Source organism: Equus przewalskii, chromosome X (genome assembly GCF_037783145.1).
Source record: "Equus przewalskii isolate Varuska chromosome X, EquPr2, whole genome shotgun sequence".
Lineage (NCBI taxonomy): Eukaryota > Metazoa > Chordata > Mammalia > Perissodactyla > Equidae > Equus > Equus przewalskii.
In genome coordinates, this window is record NC_091863.1 from 31,955,354 (window position 1) to 31,973,895 (window position 18,542).

Consider the following 18,542-nt stretch of genomic DNA (forward strand, 5'->3'; position numbering starts at 1 on the left):
ACCTACATACTACTCCCTTCACCTGCAATGTTCTCTCCCTTCCCCTGGTAAATTCTTATTCTTTTTCAGATCCCATCTCAACCATCAGTCCCTCAGAGGACAGTTCTCCGACCTCCCTTACTACTAGGCGGCACCTCTCTGGCCTTCCTAATGCCTCTGTCCCAGCAACCACGCCCTCACCCATTCTTCTTAGGGCTCCTTTACATTCCTTTGTATGATTGTGTGACCCTCTGTCTCCCCTCGTGGGCTGCAAGCTTCAAGAGGGCCAGGACTCTATTGCTTTTGTTATTGTGCCTCTTGCCCCAATGTGGTGCGCAACACATGGGAAACTCAGTAACTACTGTTGAACCAAGATGCAAATGAGGAGTACAGACGGAAGAAAGAGGGAGGCTTCTTCAGGAGCTCACATGAATCACTGCTATGGAGACTCTGCCAAAAGAGCTCAGGGAAGAGGAAGCCCTTTCAAGGGCACTCATTCTAGCAATTGGATTGGTGCAGGCTTGTGCCCTAATACTGGGTATAAGGTGGGGCTGCAATCTCATTTGAAGTCACAAGCTAACAAAGGCCTGTGGCATACATTGTAACTTGTGTTTTACTTGTATCTCGACTCGCGTGGGAATGGAAGAAGAAAATTATTCATTCTTCCTTCCACTGCCTTATCAAACATGATTTCTCAGATAGCTCTTTTTTACTCCTGGATGAAATCTCAGGCAGGTCCCATAGGTTTTCAATCCCCTTCAGCCTCAAGTGCAATCTAATTTCAGTAAATAAAATGTCCCATCCAGTCTAGCCTGAAAACTTCAATCTTTTATTCAATTTCAAGCACCTTCCCTCTGCATCCCCAATGCCATCCTGTCTCTGACTGCGACGTGTACAAGGGGAAAGAGAGAGGCACAGTTGATGTCCTCTGTTCCCTCGTTTTTTCCTTTCACTGCCACTCCCAGGCTTTACCTGCCATTTTCAGTCCTTCCATAGTTGGTACATAGGACGGGGAAGAGGGCAGGGCAGGGAACCCCTCACTAGACTGGTGCAGCTATTACTGGCCAGGGAATGTGCCAGGTGTGGAGAATGTTCAAAGCTGACTCTTATTTTGGCAGCTCTCCTGGCCCCTCAGGGACTTTGCATTACTGGTAATCTCTCACTGGCAAGGCTTCCGATGAGGGTGAGCGTCCTCTGGCTGTCTTCTCCCTCAGCCCCCTGACTTTGGTACAGTCCATCTCTTGATGGAGTCAACTGCCCTCCCTACAAGTGGTCCTCGTGGGCAGAGAGCCCTCTCAGAACCGCTCAGTCTAGATCCCTTCTAGGGTTCACATCTGGCTCAGGGGAAATGTGCAAGCATACCAGACCCTTCTAACACTGGAAGGGCTAGTAGTTCCCAGAGTAGCCACCTATCTTTATGCTGCTTCCGGGGCAACTGGTCAGCCTCAGGCCCACACCTTCATACTTCTTCAGCGGGGAGTCTTTACCACCTGGTTTAAGATGAAGAGAAAGTATCCATTTCCCTCACTCACAGAGGTGTGGGGCACCAGAACTCCAACCACTCTCTCCCCACCTTCAAATTCTAATGAATCACTTGGCTTCTCTTATACGGCCTTGAGTTGGGTAATGGGCAGGGTGACCTTGTAATTTATCATCCAGACAAGGTCATCTTTTATTTTTTGGTTTGTAGTTTTTTTTTACTTTATGTAAACTTTATATTGAAGTGTAACACTCACACAGCAAAATGGACAAATCACGAGTGTACAGCTTGATGAATTTGCACATGATGAAATGAGCTACCTGTATAACCAACACAGATGAAAAAGAAAAAAAAAACAACCAGAACATTCCCACCACCTCAGTAGCCCCTTCGTGTTCCTGCTAGTCATTACCCTTTCCTTAAGCGTAACCACTAATCCTGACTTCTAGGCCTACAGATTTATTTTGCAAGCCAGGAAAATTGTAAGAGTGAAAGGGGGCATGTCCTTGTCCTTGTCCATGTCCCCCAAAATGGCTGCCATTAATTCCCTCTCTTCCTGTAAACACAAGCTATGTCTCCATTAAGAGGAGGTAACCATGCTTACACTCCCTTGAATCTGGGCTGATTTATGACTACTTTGATCAATTGCAGATTGCAAGTATTATGCTTTGCCAGTTGTGGGTCTAACCTTTAAGAGGCCTGGCAGTTTCTAATTCCAGCCTTGACCCTGAGCCTCCATCAAAGAAGTTCAGGCTATTCTGCTGGAGAGAAAGACCACGCAGAGGAGCACTGGGATGCCAGATATGTGAGTGAAGAAACTTCTGTTGAATAATCAGCCCAGTGAAGCCTTCAGATGACTTCTGCCTCAGCTGCCATCTAACTACAAATGCTGGGATTCTCACCCTTGGATCTTGAAGCAGAAAGACTCTTTGGTCCCCAGCTCCTAGAACCCCTCCAGCGCAGGCAATGTGAGTCCCTAGAGCAGGATTCCTCACTGACTCCTCCCCAGGTGTCTTCTGCCTCCTTCAATAAGCCTTGACTCATTTGATCTGCAGAGCTTTGGCATGGAGACCACTCTGTGTTTCTCCCATGCAGCAAAGAGGCAAGTCTTGTTGACTGATGGCAATTAACCATAACAAGGATGCCTCAATTGTAACATGGACACGGAATATAGGATATCGTCTGTTCGGAAGCAGACAAAAGTCATCCAAATGACGGACTCTGGTGTGAAGCTCAGTGATGCCAGGCTTTTGCAGAGATTCAGGAGCAGCTTTTATGAGGTTAAGTGTCATGTCATGGGAGAAGGACAAATAACGAGTGCCTGCTCGCTCTGCTCTGGACCCACCCTACTTCCCCTCCACCCTCCCAAAGCAAATAGCTGATGGGCTGCCAGGCAAATGCCCCCAGAGTACTCAAGGACAGAGGGAACTAAGGAAGGCTTAGCCAAGGCTGCGTGGGAACCAATGGTGTAGTCCTTCCTACCCACCCCTTGGGGAAGAGCCGTTTCTTCTTTCTGCAAATTAAGGGCGTGTCTTTTACTTTTAGGCTGTAATGTGAGGTAACAACATCTCTACGTTTTACTGCCAATTTTTCTCTTGGAATTGAGGCTGCTTCTGGCATAACTTTTTTTTTCAAAATTGCATAAAAAATACAGGCTGATTGTAAGAGAAATACGTCAATAGAGACAGGATATCAGCAGTTATTGGGATCTATCCTTCCATTCTGTCAGGTCTGGGATGTCATATCAATCTCTATTCGCTCTTACTATTGACATTCTGAATCCATGAGCATATCACTTGGAACTTTCTTTTATTTGAACTACAGAACTTATCGTTTATCAGTATTTACATGCTGGCAGAATGTGGCTGTAACAGGTCATATGCTAGGAGGGGAGCAATTCACATCCAAAGTTCACTTAGCATTTTATCACTGGTTTTGCTTTCTATAAGGCAAATGAATACTTTGCCCGCACTGCATCAATGATTTGAAATTTTGTGATTGCTCAGGGTGCCTGTTGTATACATGTATATTTGTACTCTATGGTATGTTTCAACTATTTTCCTATTATCTGAAGTAATTCCATCTGAACCTTATCTGGAAGACACGCCAGAATTGTGAAGAACATGGAAGAAAGGAGAGGAAAATGAATGAAAAGCATTTCAATTATTGGGGCCAGCCCGGTTATATAGTGGTTAAATTCTCGCACTCTGCTTTGGCAGCCCGGGGTTCACGGGTTCGGATCCCAGGTGTGGACCTGCACAGCACTCATCAAGCCATGCTGTGGCAGCATCCCACGTGCAAAATGGAGGAAGACTGGCACAGATGTTAGCTCAGAGCTGATCTTCCTCAAATCAAAAAGAGGAAGATTGGCAACAGATGTTACCTCCAGGCCAATCTTTCTCAGCAAAAAAAAGTGTTTCAATTATCTGTTGCTATGTAGTAAACCACTATGAAATTTAGTGGCTTAAAACAATGATTTATTATATGTTATGATTCTGTGGGTTGGCTGGACTTAGCTGGGCAGTTCTGCTCTTCATGGTGAAGTCACTCACGTGGCTGCATCCTGCTAATGGCAGGGTCGGAGCTGTCAGTTTGGATGCCTTGGTTCTTCTCCATGTGGCCCCTTCATGTTATTAGCTTGGACTTCCTTACAGCAAGAGGGTCTCAGGAAAGAGCAGGAAAGTAGTAGAAGGTGCCACCTTCTTAAGGTGTCAGCCCAGTACTGCAAAATCAAACTATTAATTCTACAGCATGTTATTGGTCAAAACAAGCCACAAGGCCAGCATAAGATTCAAGGGCAGGAGAAATCGATTCCACTTCTAAATGAAAGGAACAGTCCATGAAGGTTTGGAGGAATTATTGATAGCCATCTTTAGTGGTAGTTTACCAACGACAAGAAAAGGAAAATATAAGGAAAATGGTGAAAGAAATTGAAAAAAAAAAACCCCACAAAAATTAAAGAAAGAAAATGCAAGAACCTAATAGAGATATCCTTCAAATATTTATTCACTCCTGTGTGTATTCCCAACATTTAGCATAGTGTCTGGCACATAGAAGGCTCTTAGTTAATGTTTGTTAAATGAATAAACTTGATAAAGCTTCTGTGGCAGAGAATGGCTAATTATTCACCAAACTGATTTCTCTTCTTTCTGGGCACATAGACAGACTTCACTTGCCAGCCTTCCTTGTGGTTAGGAATGGCCTGTGAGTCCTAGGTGATGGAAATTAAGTGGAAGCACCATTTCCAGGTCTGACACATAGAGACCTCTCCGATGGTATCCTTCATGCTCTTTCCCCCTTCTGTATTCCTGGGATGGAGACAACCTCCAGGATGACCTCAGAAGCCATTTTGAAGGTAGTTAAGCAACAAGATGGAAGGAGCCTGGGTCCCTAAATCACCGCCTTGAGGAGACCCACCTGATTAGGAATACCTGCATTGCATGGTCATATGAGCACTAAATAAGCTGGTTTGTGTTAAGCCGGTGAAATTTTAGATTTTATTTTACACAGCAGCCAGTGTTATTTGAACTAACTAATCTCTATCTGCCAACTCTCCTACCATTTCAAGGCTATAATAAAGTTCAAATTCCTTAGAACTGATGTTGTAAGCTCTGGTTGGTATAGTGAAAAGTGTACTTAGACCCGCACTGGGGTAGACACACTTCTAAATGGCCCCCAGTGATTCCTGCCTCTTGGAATTCAGATCTTTGTATAATCCTCTTCCCTTGAATGTGGACTGGACGTAATGACTTGTTTCTAACCAACAGAATATGCCAAAGATGATAGGAGGTCAGATCCATGATTAGGTTACGAAAGATTCTGACTTTCCTTTGGCTAGCAGACTCTCTTGCTGGCTTTCATAAAGCAAACTGCCATCTTGGAGATGACCATGTGGCAAGGCATTGAGGATGGCTTCCACCCAACAACTAGTAAGGAACTGAGGCCCTCAGTCCAACAACTCTCAAGGGACTGGAGCCCCCTAAGAACCACATAAATGAGTTTGGAAATGGATCCTTCTCCAGTTGAACCTTCAGATGACACTACAGCCTCAGCCAATATCTTTTCTTTTTTTGAGGAAGATTAGCCCTGAGCTAACTACTGCCAGTCCTCCTCTTTTTGCTGAGGAAGCCTGGCCCTGAGCTGACATCCATGCCCATCTTCCTCTACTTTATACGTGGGACGCCTACCACAGCATGGTGTGCCAAGTGGTGCCATGTCCACAACCAGGATCCGAACCAGCGAACCCCAGGCTACGGAGAAGCAGAACATGTGTACTTAACTACTGCACCACCGAGCTGGCCCCCTCAGCCAATATCTTGATTGCAGGCTTGTGAGAGACCCTGAGATATAGGACTCAACTAAGCTGTGCTCAGATTCCTGACCTACAGAAACTGGGAGATTTTGAATGTCTGTTGTTTTAAATTTCTAAAATTCAGGGTAATTTGTTGTGCAATAGACAACTAATAATACACTCACATACCTGGGTTTTAATATGGAGTTTACCCACAATCTGTTAACACTGATAACCTTCTAGTTTCAAGTAGATAATCTTAGAGACAAATACATGTTGAAGTGTTTCTGGCACTCATTTGCATTTTTAACCATGAACTTCTGGAAAAATTGCCCTATCATACCACTCTGGTTGCCTAATCTACTATTTACTGGGAAGACATTACTACACGATTGTTTAAAATCTATTTAGTTTTGTGTTTGAAATTGTTGCAGAAAAAAGTCTGTAAGAAGAGAAACAGGGAGAGGTAAACAGAACTAAAACATGGGTGTTGTGTTCCAAATGACCCAGGCTGTAGAAATCTGGAACATTCTACATCCATCTGAAATGCAGAAAACCAACAGATGTTCAAAGAATAACAGGGAAACTCTAGGAACGTTATTTGTGCCTTCATCCTCATCAACAGCCTATTTTCAGAAGATGAGATAAGGTTTGTGGAAAGAGCATGGAGCAGCTGGAGGCGAAAGAGAGAAAAAGAGAAGTAAACACATTTGGAAGGTCTGGCAGCAACAGGTTCGCAATCCTTTAAAACAACTACTGACTGAAGCTGGGGAGAAGCTAACTCTGCTGGATGGAACTTGTTTTCATATTGGACTTGAAAATTAGGTGTTTAAAAAGCAGATTTAAAGCCTGCTGTACTTCTGGATGTTCCCTCCCTGATCCTGGCATTTGATTGGGAAACCTTGATTTACCTTTCTGCACTTAACTATCCTCATCTAAATAAAAGGATTAAGCTAGTTGAACTTTACAGTCTATGGCTGCCCTAAAGTTTTATTACTCAATGACTCTTATGGTGGAAATTTCAGTCCAGAAGGAAAACCCATTTAGAAGTTTCTTTAAAGGGAGAAAGATGGCTGATTGGAGAAAAACTTTATAATTAACTTGAATGATGATGCTGTAGGGCAAGTTGAAATTATTCTAGCTGATGAGGATTCACCTTAACTGTGCTTTCAATACGGCCCTGGTATTATTCTTGTCTGGCTAAGCAAAGGGGAACTTTTCCTGTTCTGACAGCTGAGCCTAGTCCTAAGAAAAGATCAACTGGAATCAGCCTCTTCCCCAGTGACTCGACATTTCTCAAGCGCTGAGTCACTTGGAAGAGACTGAGGGTGCTGAAAATATCCAGTCCACCAGGCTTTGGAATATCAAAGTCTCTTCTTAATTTGACACTCATCTATGAGCAGATCCCAACATGAGTTCTCCTTCTAAAGGGATTTTGTTGAGGTGTCTGTTGGCATTCTTTTTATCACAGTACCCATGCTCCTTTAAAAAACAAACTCATCATCACACTATTTTATTTTTCCCCTCAGTCTGGGTTCGACCTCTCCCAACAGCCCATATTCACCTGATATTTAGACCTATAAAACTCTTTTATTATCTACATTCAGTTGGTTAACAAGTATCTAACTATTCACTTTACTCGAGGACTCGTTCTTATTTCTCTTCTCTCTTCACTCAGCATACTTGCCATGACTCGTTTTATCCCAAGGTTGCATTTACAATCTCTATGCAGATATCTCCTAAATGCACCTCTCCTGTCACATGTTAAATTGTACCTCCCCTTTAGTCCAGACTCCTCAAATTCAACAGGCCTCAGGGCGGAATTCATCATCTTCCTATTCAAGCTCCTCTCCTTGACTTCTCTAATTTGGTTAATGGCACCATCAATTGACCAGGATGTCACCCAAGACTCTCCCTTCTCCTTTACTCTCTATAGCCACTTACCATATTCTGGCAATTTTTCTTTTAACCATTTCTTGTATCTATCACCTCCCCTTAGCTCACATTGTTCCTTGCTTCCACTCTTATCATCTCTGACCTATAACATTGCAGTGGACCCTTGGACTTCCCCAGGCCACATAACCCCAGGATGAGAGTAAAAATCAGGGCCAGAATATCTGTCACAAAACTGTCCTCCTCTTGCCTCGCCCCTAATCATCTGTTGCAATTCCAGATCCCCTCAGATGGGTTCTGAATGGTTTTGATATTCTCCAGGGGATGTTTCACATGCATTCTGGGAACCAGTCTTCTTGGCTACTACACAAGAGCAGACATTTTCCTATTCTACTTTGGCTTGCTTTAAAGATATGCATTGTCATCATTGTCAAAAGCAGCAGATACCTCACTGCTGCCAGTGTCCACCAATGCCCACTGAGGCCACTGAGGTGTGGCCATTGCTGCCGATGCCAGAACCGAGGGCATTGTTACCCATCCCTGTGGGGATTGTGGACACCGGTGCTGCTGGAGGCCAAGTTCTTGCTGCCAAGTGGGTATTTGTGCTAGTGAACTGGATCGTTTTTAAGATTTTATTTGTTTCTTATTGTAGCCCTCTTACCTTACGACTTGGTTGTGAATCCATGAGGTCTGAGACAGAAGGCAATCTGAATGACAAATTGATCTTTTCTTAGAATCCTTGCCCTTCTCTTACAAATTTATCTTATTGCCTCTAAATAAACATGATACATCTATTGTTTTTTCCCCTTAAGGAGAGTTATTTCTCAGAATGCACTTCAATCCCCCAGATGTATCTTAGGTCAAGCAGTCCCACCTCCCTCCCCCAGCCCTCTAAGAAAGCAGGCCTGAACCAGGGGAAGAACACAGTGTATGCAGGAGCGGGTTGCTGAGGGCTAATAAACCAAACCACAATAATTTTCTGTGAGGATTTTTCAGATAAGGACAATAAACTTATTGACCAAGCAGCAAAAAAGGAAGAAAAAAACGCTTTGGAAGGCTTTAGGACACCAATTCACTCCCCACACTGTTGTCAGAGTCATTGTCCTAAAAAGCAAAACAGCCCATTTTAAAACTTCCCTGACTAAAATCTTCAGTAGTTTCCCAATGCCTAAAGAACAGTCTAACGTCTTCAACAAAGCATGTAAAACTCTTCAGAAGCTAGTCATCGCCTCCGTCTCCAACATTGCCTGTGAAGCCAGAAAAAGTTCCCCAAAGTCAACCAGCTCCTGATCATTGTGTGTTTGCCCATAAACCACCTGCAACATAGCAAAGATGTTCAGAGCACGGGCTACAGGTTCAGATCCTTAAAGATTCAAGTCCCGCCGCAGCCTTGACCAGCTGTGTCGTTTTAAGAAAGTTACTTAACCTCTCTAAGCCTCAATCTACACATCTGTAAAATGGGGATAATAGTAGTGCCCATGTTGTGGAGTTGTGGTCAGGAATAAAGGAATTACAAGTATTTTCAATTTACCTCCTCTCGTGCCTCATAGGGAGAAAGGACCTATTGCCTGCTTTGCTGCTGAGGCCTTTGGCAGCCGCTCAGGGTCAGGACGAGTGGGAAGGAGAATGGGAGCACTATTTGTGAGCACAGATGAGGTAGGGAGAAGAAGAGAGAGAAAGAAAGTAAGACAAACCAGCATGGGGACAGGGGCTAGAAGGCGGAGGGAGAGAGAAAAGAGAAAAAGTCAAACAGACAGATTTTGGAAAGAGCAGTGTGTGGAGGAGATTTTAATTAGTCTTCCTGTATGTTTCATGATAAAATTCCTCCCTCATCAGCATCTCAAGAGATTTTTGCTGCTTTAAAAGGCTTTTGGTAATTAGATTTTTGTTTCTTTTGGATATGCTGAGACAGAGATTGGCCTCAAGGCAACCCAATTTTATTTGGGTTACACTTAAAACAATCAGGTTACTCAGGGCTACAGGGTAAATGACCAGCCTCTCTCCAGGGGAGCCAAATTATGATGGAGGTGAATATAATACATATCATTTTCTCATTCAGCAGTTTCAGGAGTTGTCTTTATCTTTGAATGTAAGAATTCAGGATTAGAGCCAGACTACCTGCGTTCAGATCCTCACTCTTCCACTTACCAGCTGTGAAAATGTGAACAAAGTATTCAGACTCTTTGTGTCTCAATTTCTTCATCTGTAAAATGGAAAAATAATAGCTTCTCCCACAAAGGATTGTTGTGGCAATTAAATGAGTTAAAACATTTAAAGAGCTTAGAACAGTTCTTACTGTGTAGTAAACATGCCACAAAAGTTAGCAATGTTGGTATTTTCAGTTATTTTCCAAAATAGATAACTCAGTTCAGATAATACAAAAGACACTCATAGCTTTTATATAGATATAGATATTTATATATTCATTAATACATATATGTATACACAAATCTGTATATACATATATGCATATGTATATGTATGTATATATAGAGAGAGAGGGAGAGAGAGAGAGATGGGTGATACTTTAGTAATTAACCCCAAGAGATATTTCCAACATTTGTTTATTCATTCATTCATTCAGCTGATATTTGTGGCACCCCTACTACGATCCTGGCTAAAAAGGCAAGACACTAAAGACGTGCTTACCAAGTGTTGCAGTTGCTGAGGCCAGCACCATCTCAGACCCTAGAAGACGGCTGGTGATGTTAACAGAAAAACAACGATCTGGGGAGAAGGTGAAGTGAGCTGATTTGCCCAGAGCCGTATGTTTTACCAGCACAATTTTGAATACAGCAGGTCAATCCACTAGTCCTTTCTTCTCTCTCTGCTTCTCTACCTGTGCAATGGAAATGATCACAGCAGCCTCATAATGGGATTGTGAGGATTTGGGAGTTAAATAGGAACTCTTGCTAGCTCAAAGATCGTCCTCTATGTTCCATAAAACAGCCTTGATTCTAGGGCACAGGGATAATGACAGAGAGTACATTTTCTATGAGCCTTGCATAGGTGTTATAGTCGCGTCTGGTTTTCAATTAGCACTCAATCAGGAGTGCCCTTGGAACTCCCCTGGCTGGTTCTGTAGTTCATGTGAGCTCTGTTAGGGGACAGGAAGGTACAGTTAAAACTCAAAGGTGAGGACAAGTAAACAGGGCCGAGAGTTCTGCAAACTATTGCTGTATGGAGGGCCAGCCACTTTATTAATGTGTATATGGAAGAAACCAGATCAGATGGTCCTCTGACACATGAGCCTTTTGTTTATTAGCATCCTGTCTCTTGGCGTGTTTGTAAAAATATATGTGAGAGCCACGGGTGCTCAGAATTTATGACTCTGCAGGGTTAGATCTATGTCCACTCCCAGCCCTGGTTCACTGGGAATCAGGCTCATCCCTACGATAGCAAAGTTGGGGGATGAAAAATGAGAGCTATCTTTATAAAATCTTGACTGTGGCATCTTTCTGAAAAGATTGCATCCGGGAGAGCACAACCAACACTGCTTTTGCAATTTCACGCCCGTAATGGGTGTGTTGTATGGGGAAGGGTGGCAGGGGCAGTGTTTGCTTCCAAGTGGTAGTGATAGTGAAACAAACTCATGGTCTCTCCCTGGTTTCAATCAACCCTCCCACCATTGCCATTTGTCTTCCTAAAACAAAAATCTCATGTGTCATTGCCTTGCGTATGAACCTTTGATGGCTCCTGTTTGCTTTTGGAGTTAGAATTTCTTCATATGGCTCAGCACAGCCTGCCCTTCTGATGTCATCTCCTGGCATACCCCCTTACACACTCCATAATCTAACTAGCTAGGATGATTCGGGATTAAATGAGGCAGTCCCCATGGTGGCTCAGATTGTAGGCTTTAGATCCAGATTCTGGCTTTGAATCCAGGATCTCACTAGTTGTGTAGTCTCAGATAAGTTACTTACCCTTCTGTGCTTCAGTTTGCCCATCTATAAAATAGGGGACATAATATCATAAGGCGTCTGTGGACAGTAAATGAATTGATACAGAGTATGTAAAGCAGTGCCTGACACATAGCAAATATCATGGAAGATTGGGTAGCATTATTATTATTTATGTTGATCTGAATGTGGCATTCTCTTTGACACCTCTGTGCCTTTGTACGTGCAGTTTCCGTAGCCTGTAATGCCCTCTCCCTCTTCTATGCCTAAGGCTAACACCTTCAACACCTCTCTCAAGTGTCATAACTTCTTTGCCTCTCTCTTTGCATCTCCCACTGTCTGACACAGCACAGCAGATTATTGCAGCTTTTTAGAAACAAGTCTTTCTCCCCCTATAAGATTGTGACTTTCCTGAGGGCAATGGTTATCTTCATTTTTATTTATTTACTTATTTATTATTTTTTGCTGAAGAAGATTAGCCCTGAGATAACATCCACGCCAGGCTTCCTCTACTTTATATGTGGGTTGCTGCTACAGCATGGCTGACATGTAGTATAGGTCTGCACCTGGGATCTGAATGAGCCAACCCAGGCTGCTGAAGTGGAGTGCACTGAACTTAATTACTAGGCCATGGGGCCTAGTTATCTTCATTTTTGTTATCTCTAGGTTCCAGAAGTTTTGGTGTGAAACAGGCCTCAGAAATTATTGATGGATCCACAAAAATATTTGTATAAAAATGTTCATAGCAGCGTTATTCATAATAGCCAAAACGTGAAAACAATGCAAATGTCTGTCAACTGATGAATGGACAAACAAATGTGGTATATTTATCTCATAGAATATTACTCACACATAAAAAGGAATGAAGGATTGACACATTACAATATGGATGAAACTTGAGGGCATTATTCTAAGTGAAAGAAGCCAGACACTAAAGACCACATATTGTATGATTCCATTTGTATATTATAAAAAATGTCAAGAATAGGCAAATCTACAGAGACAGAGAGTAGATGAGTAGTTTCTTAGAGCCAGGGGAAGAGATGGAAGGATGGGGAGGTATAGTTGAAGGCTGTTGAGTTTCCTTTTGGAGTGATGAAAATGTTCTGAAATTGATTGTGATGATTGCACAAATCTGAATACGTGAAAAACCACTGAATTGTGCACTTTAAAATGGGCAGATTGTATAATATGTGAATTATGTGTCAATAAAGCTGTTACCAAAAAAAAAGAAAGAAGTATTGCTTGAATGAGTGGGTGAATGAGGGGGAGCCATTTTGTGTTTGCGTTGAGTGTAAACACATCCAAGAGCCAAATCTCAAGTCGCTGCCTCCCTGAGTGGGCCAGTGTGAAGGTTCCTTGCCTTCCTGGCTTCTTGCTGCCACGTACCCTCTGCTCAAGCACTTGCTTTCCAACTTGCTTCCCTTGGCTCCTCACTGCCTTCCAGTCTCCCCTCTTCCTTCCTACTTAGATTTTCTTTTCCTCCTTCTCATGCAACCAGCTCCTTGGGACAGTTTACTGAGACTGTGAAAGGGCTGGGGGCTTCCTGGGGAAACTGGATCGTGAGAGCCGAAAGGGACCCTAGAAGCATCCTTTTGTGAAAACACTGTTTTTCAGATAAAGAAGTAGAAGCTTAGAGGGGTCAAGGATGTTGCTTAACCTCACACACTGAGTTGGTGCTGGAACTGAAATTAGAATCCGGGTCTTCCGTTCAGCTGTTTGGTACAATTCCCACCACACTGCCTGCCTTTCTCACCTCCTGGGTACCTAACACCAGGCCAGAATGATCCAGAAGCCAAAACAGGTGAAACTAATGAGGATCTCAAACCACATACTGAATGGCTCGCTACCTATCAAGGCACTTTCTGTTCATTCTCTTCTAAGAATATTCCAGATAAAGCTAGCATCTCATAACATGGAATTCTAAGAGATTTTACAAATTTCTTTTTTTGCGCTTTAGTTTTATTAGTATGGAATACATGATATAGCAGAGAGACCACAGGATTCGGAGTCTGGGGAGCTGGACCTCAGTACTCTTTCTGTCATTCACTGGTTTTGTGACTTGAGCAAGATATTTAACCGCTCGGGGCCTCACTTCTCTCACTGTAAAACTAGGGGTTGGGTTAGATTATTTCTTTGCTCCTTCCCACCTCTCTCCATAGTTCTCTAATTTGATCATGGTGGGTTGAAATAAAAAGACTATCAGCTAAGACTTAGAGCTCTTTACAATGTAGAGATTTTCTTCCAGAGATGCTTGTGGTAATTGAATCCGACCAGTATGAACAGTTCTTCAACAGCATATGAATGCAGGAGTAATTGAAGCAGTATTTTTTGTTCAATCTGAGTATCATTATGCTATTTGGGGACATGATTGCTATGATAATAAGGGAATTAGAATCAAGACACTGAAATGAAGGCAAGAGATATACCAGATACTTTCATCTCTCATTTGAACTCCCACAAGAACCTTGTAAGGGAACGAGTATTCACCCACTGGACAGATGTGAAAAGTGAGGATTGGAGAGACAGCCTAACTTGCTCAGAGACACACAAATTATGTGTGCCACCAGGATGTGGCATCAGGTCTGCCTGATTCCAAGTTACATTTTTCTCTGCTCTATTGGCTTTCCAGAACAGCAAGTTTCTAAACAATGGGTCAGGGACAGAAAAGACCTCTATTTTGGAATCTAGATCCCTGCCACCATCATTACTCATAATGCTTCAGTCCTTCCTATAAGATACTTAATCAATTAGATATGTTCCTTGGTCCCAGCTAATTTCTAATTTGAGATAACCTCTCTGTGGCATTGATTTTGACCTAGTTTGGCTAGGCAGAGTTTGTGGTTTAAATTACAGTTGGAAGAAACCTACCTGATCTACTCATGAATTAGAATCTGAAATCCTGCCTGCCACTTGAGGCTGTTGGGCTTTCTGCACTTGTAGACCTAACATGAGAACTGCCTGTGGGAGACAGATATTCTTAATAAGAAGAGATCCTTTCCAGGGGAATTTTCTAAAATTGGAAAATTCTTTCTGAAAGTACCCAAAATCACAACACACACAATTTGGATAGTTCCTGTCACCTTATAGCTTAATCCAGGACCCACAAAGTCGCTTAAGGTTACTTATGAGGCTCTAAAAATAATATGCTCTATGTTGTGCATGTGGGTTTGTTTTGTGGGGAAGGGAATCCATGGTTTTCATCAGACTCTTAAAGGATGCTATCAACCAAGAAAGGCTGAAACTGTGGTCATTAATGACCCCTGTATCAGCTCTTTTCCTCTACCTGTCTCACTTGCTCACTTCCCAACCCGTGTTTCCTGGGGTCACCTCCCAAATAAACTACCTGCACTAAATCTTTGTCTCAGGGTCAGCTTCTGGGGGAGCCCAGCCAAAGATGCACTTAAAAATAAATATTTACACGTATGTTAATGCATATATAATATTTTATAAATGTTGGGAGAAGAAATTTTTCATATACAATCTCCTCCCCAACATCAATAAAAAGGCAAATTGAGAAATGTGAGATTTAATATTCCACAGTGGGCTGTCAGCAGTTCCAAAGCCCAAAGATGTCTGATAAAACATGTAATTTATTCAACCTCATTTCCTATGATCCTCCAATATTTGCTTAACTGTATTAATACTGTGGGACTCATCTGCCTTAGTTGGAAACTCTCTTCTTAAATTCTTTTTCAAATTAACTAACAAAAACTTCTAACAAAAACCTCTGCCTCTGAAATGTATATCATCTTATATTGTTCTATGCTCTGGAAGGAACATGTGGAAGGAAGTCTCGTATTTCTCATAGCATGAGATAGATTTTCCTTCCCGCTTTTCTCACCACTCTGCGTGCCCTTTATGAACTCTCCCCAGCTTTTTCTTAGCATCTATCTACTTGCCAGGAGAGATATATATTAAAGAGAAAAACCACAGGCCCAAAATGGTGTCACTTGTGCTAAAGCCCATGATACCAAACCTAGATTTAATACCTAACCTATCTGCAGTTTTGACCATTTCTAGAAATATAATCATAATCAACCAGTCTGGAATTTTCTGGTCAGTACCAATGAGGTAATCTGCCATGTGGGCTCTCTCCATCCCCCTGAGGAAGAAGAAGCAATCTGTGTAATAAAATCATTGCCATTCCCTTCCCCCCAAAACAAGAGGTCCTGGCCTGAAACAATCCTTTCTTTTCTTTTGCTAATACATTCTTGCCCCGCCCTCCTTCTGCCTGTAAAAACCTTCCATTTTGTACCACCCCTTGGAGTGCCCTTCACTTGTTAGATGGGGTGCTGCATGATTCATGATTCATGAATTGCTTAATAAAGCTAATTAGCCCTTCAAATCTACTTGGTTGAATTTTGTTTTTTAACAGATTTGGTAGCAGTGGAGTGACCTAAGCGAACTTTTGACAGCATTTGGGAACAATGAGAAACACAGACCTGGCACCCCTGAAGCCTTTTGAGTTCACTGTTTTTCTTTGCCATTTCCAAGGGTTGTTGATGAGTTCCTCTTGGTTTGAGCTCCACTCTCTTTTTGTATCCGAGCTCCCAATCTAATTGGCTTTCCTTTACAGGGCAGGTCCACTTGAGCTGATAGATGATTCTGCCTGGAGCCCAATTGAGCTGACAGAGGATTCTGTCCAGAGCACAATTGGGCTGGCAGAGGATTCTGTCTGGAGCTCAGCTGAGCTGGCAAAGGATTCTTCCTGGATCCAATTGAGCTGGCAGACGGTTCTGCCCAGAGCCAAGCCCCTAGTCTTTTAGACCACAATTCCCTGAGTGGAAAATCACAACCCTTAGCTCTGTCCCTGGATTCCACGTTGGGAACTGCTGATGGGTTTAGACTGCAGTCCCCCATTTGTTTGGAATCCTTCTCCAGATTCCATGTTGGGAACTGCTGGTGGCAGCTGCAGTCCTCCATTTTGTTTGGAATCAGTCTGCAGTTCCTATTCCCTGGGGTTTGCTGCTTCAATCCTTTCCCCAATCCAAGGTTCCATGTTGGTGGTGAGCACAGGGCCTTTTTGTGGCCAGGACATGGTAACATTTCTTGGTTACTGCCAATATATTAAGGTGCACATGTTTGTTTGTCTTATTTTGTGTAGATAAAGGCTATTGCTAAGGGGGTATCTCAGAAGCTGAAAAGAAACCCTAGCCCTTTGGTTTCCACCCAGATCTCCAGATTCCATGTTGGGAAGTGTTGGTGGCAGCTGCAGTTCCCCATTTGTTTGGAATTAGTCTGGCATCCCCACTCTTTAGGGCCTGCAGGTTCAGTCCTTTCCCAGCTCCCCAGGTTATTAGTATGGCTAGCTAAAAGAAATGAGACCCTTTATATCCAGAGAGTTGAGCACGCCACCTTCCGGCATACCTGCTTATTTTATGTTTAACAACTATAGTCTCGGAAGTTGCAGATATAACAAGATGGCAAGATTTTACCAAAAACAACCCAGAATTGCAATGGCCATTGTGGGGAATGTTCAAATTAGACAAGATTGTTCATTTAAGACATACACTAGAGAGCAATAGATCCCAAGTTGAGCAAAAAGAAATGGGATGTCTACTTTAATTGGTATGCAGAAGCTTATAAAAGGCTTCAAGATCCCAAAATAACTTCATTAAAAGATTTGTTGCAAAAGCCTAATGAAAAATTAAAGACACAACAGGTATCTAAAACAACACCTAGGCCTTTCCCATTTTACCCTCCTAGTTATACTGAATCTTTTACTCTCAAGTTAGTGTGTGCAATGTGCAGTAAGCCAAACTCTGAGACATGGATGCTTGGAGGTGGAGAAAGGTTTATTCAAAATGGCCAAAATGAGAAGATGGCAGCATGAGTTCACTCAAATCCACCTTACCAAGTGCAGAAAACAGGGACTTTTATAGAGCTAAGGGGATTGGCAGGAGGAGCTTCAGAGAAACAAAGGGGTTGCTGCCAATAAGCCCCTGGGCAATCTGAATTCCAGGTATCAACAGCAGCTGGGGACCAGCCATCCAGTGATCCAATCTCCCTGATGGCATTCTCTTTCTTCTGCAAGACAAGCTCACAAACTGTTGAGACCCCTGAGTCACCCCTCAAATTAAGCAAGAAATCAGCAAATTGACAAGATTCATCTATGTGTGTGTTGGGAACAAGGTCAAAAGGCTATCGTGTTCTTACTGAATATCTCTAGTAACCCTCAGGTACCCGGCTTCACTAGGGATCCATTATCAAAACACACGCAGAAACTGATGTCTCATTTATAATTAACTGAAACACTAGAAAAGGGATTGTCCTTAAAGGTCCTATGCAAATTCTTCTTGAATGCCCTCATATCTACCCTCAAAGGAGGGCCCATATACAAGGCCCTCCCAAAGTTGATGGGACTCTGAGGGATTTTCTGGAAAACTGCTACGTTATTCCTTAAACGACCAAGGGAAAACTAAAATGAAAATTAATGGGGTTATTCAATACCACCAGAAATATTTACTGTTTACCCGAGATGAAACCTGACAAGATATTTGAAAGGATTTAATGACCTTATGATCAGAAATTTGGCCAAATGGAAGCTAACATTCAGAGCTTGATAGGAATTTTTTCAGGCGTTCTCTCCCAAGCTAAAATAAAACTATGTACTCAGAAGGAAAGAAGCAAATTGGAGGTAATGTAATTGGAAGGGCAGGTCAGTCTATCATTCAGGCTGCAATCCAGTTCTTAGGGAAACCAGAAACAATTGTCTTTATCTTGTAAATCTCTGCAGGGTCAGAGGTATGGCTCTAGAAAGTGGTTCAAAGTTCATCTGTCCTTTTTGCCAACCCCAAAACCTCCCCTATTCATCTCAAAATGTTTGTAGATATCGGGACATTGGAACCACAATTGTCCTACATTTAATCTGTGCCTCTGTGATGTCGATTTTTTACCTCCATCTTCTTTAGGATCTAAGAACCATTCTTTGAAATGCAAATGTTTCTCATCAGAAGGGATAAAAAAGAAGGGAGAAAATATTTGGAAATTGGGCAAA

At 42.6% G+C, this 18,542-nt stretch overlaps 1 long non-coding RNA gene across 1 annotated transcript in view; it reads left to right on the forward strand.

The window, feature by feature from the left end:
• The window catches only part of LOC103557302 (uncharacterized), a 47,252-nt gene extending 34,475 nt beyond the window's left edge, over positions 1-12,777 (forward strand). The window contains exon 4 of the long non-coding RNA XR_011535789.1: positions 10,228-12,777. This is a non-coding gene — a long non-coding RNA (uncharacterized lncRNA). The remainder of the gene's footprint in view (positions 1-10,227) is intronic.
• The last annotated feature ends 5,765 nt before the right edge of the window (positions 12,778-18,542 follow it).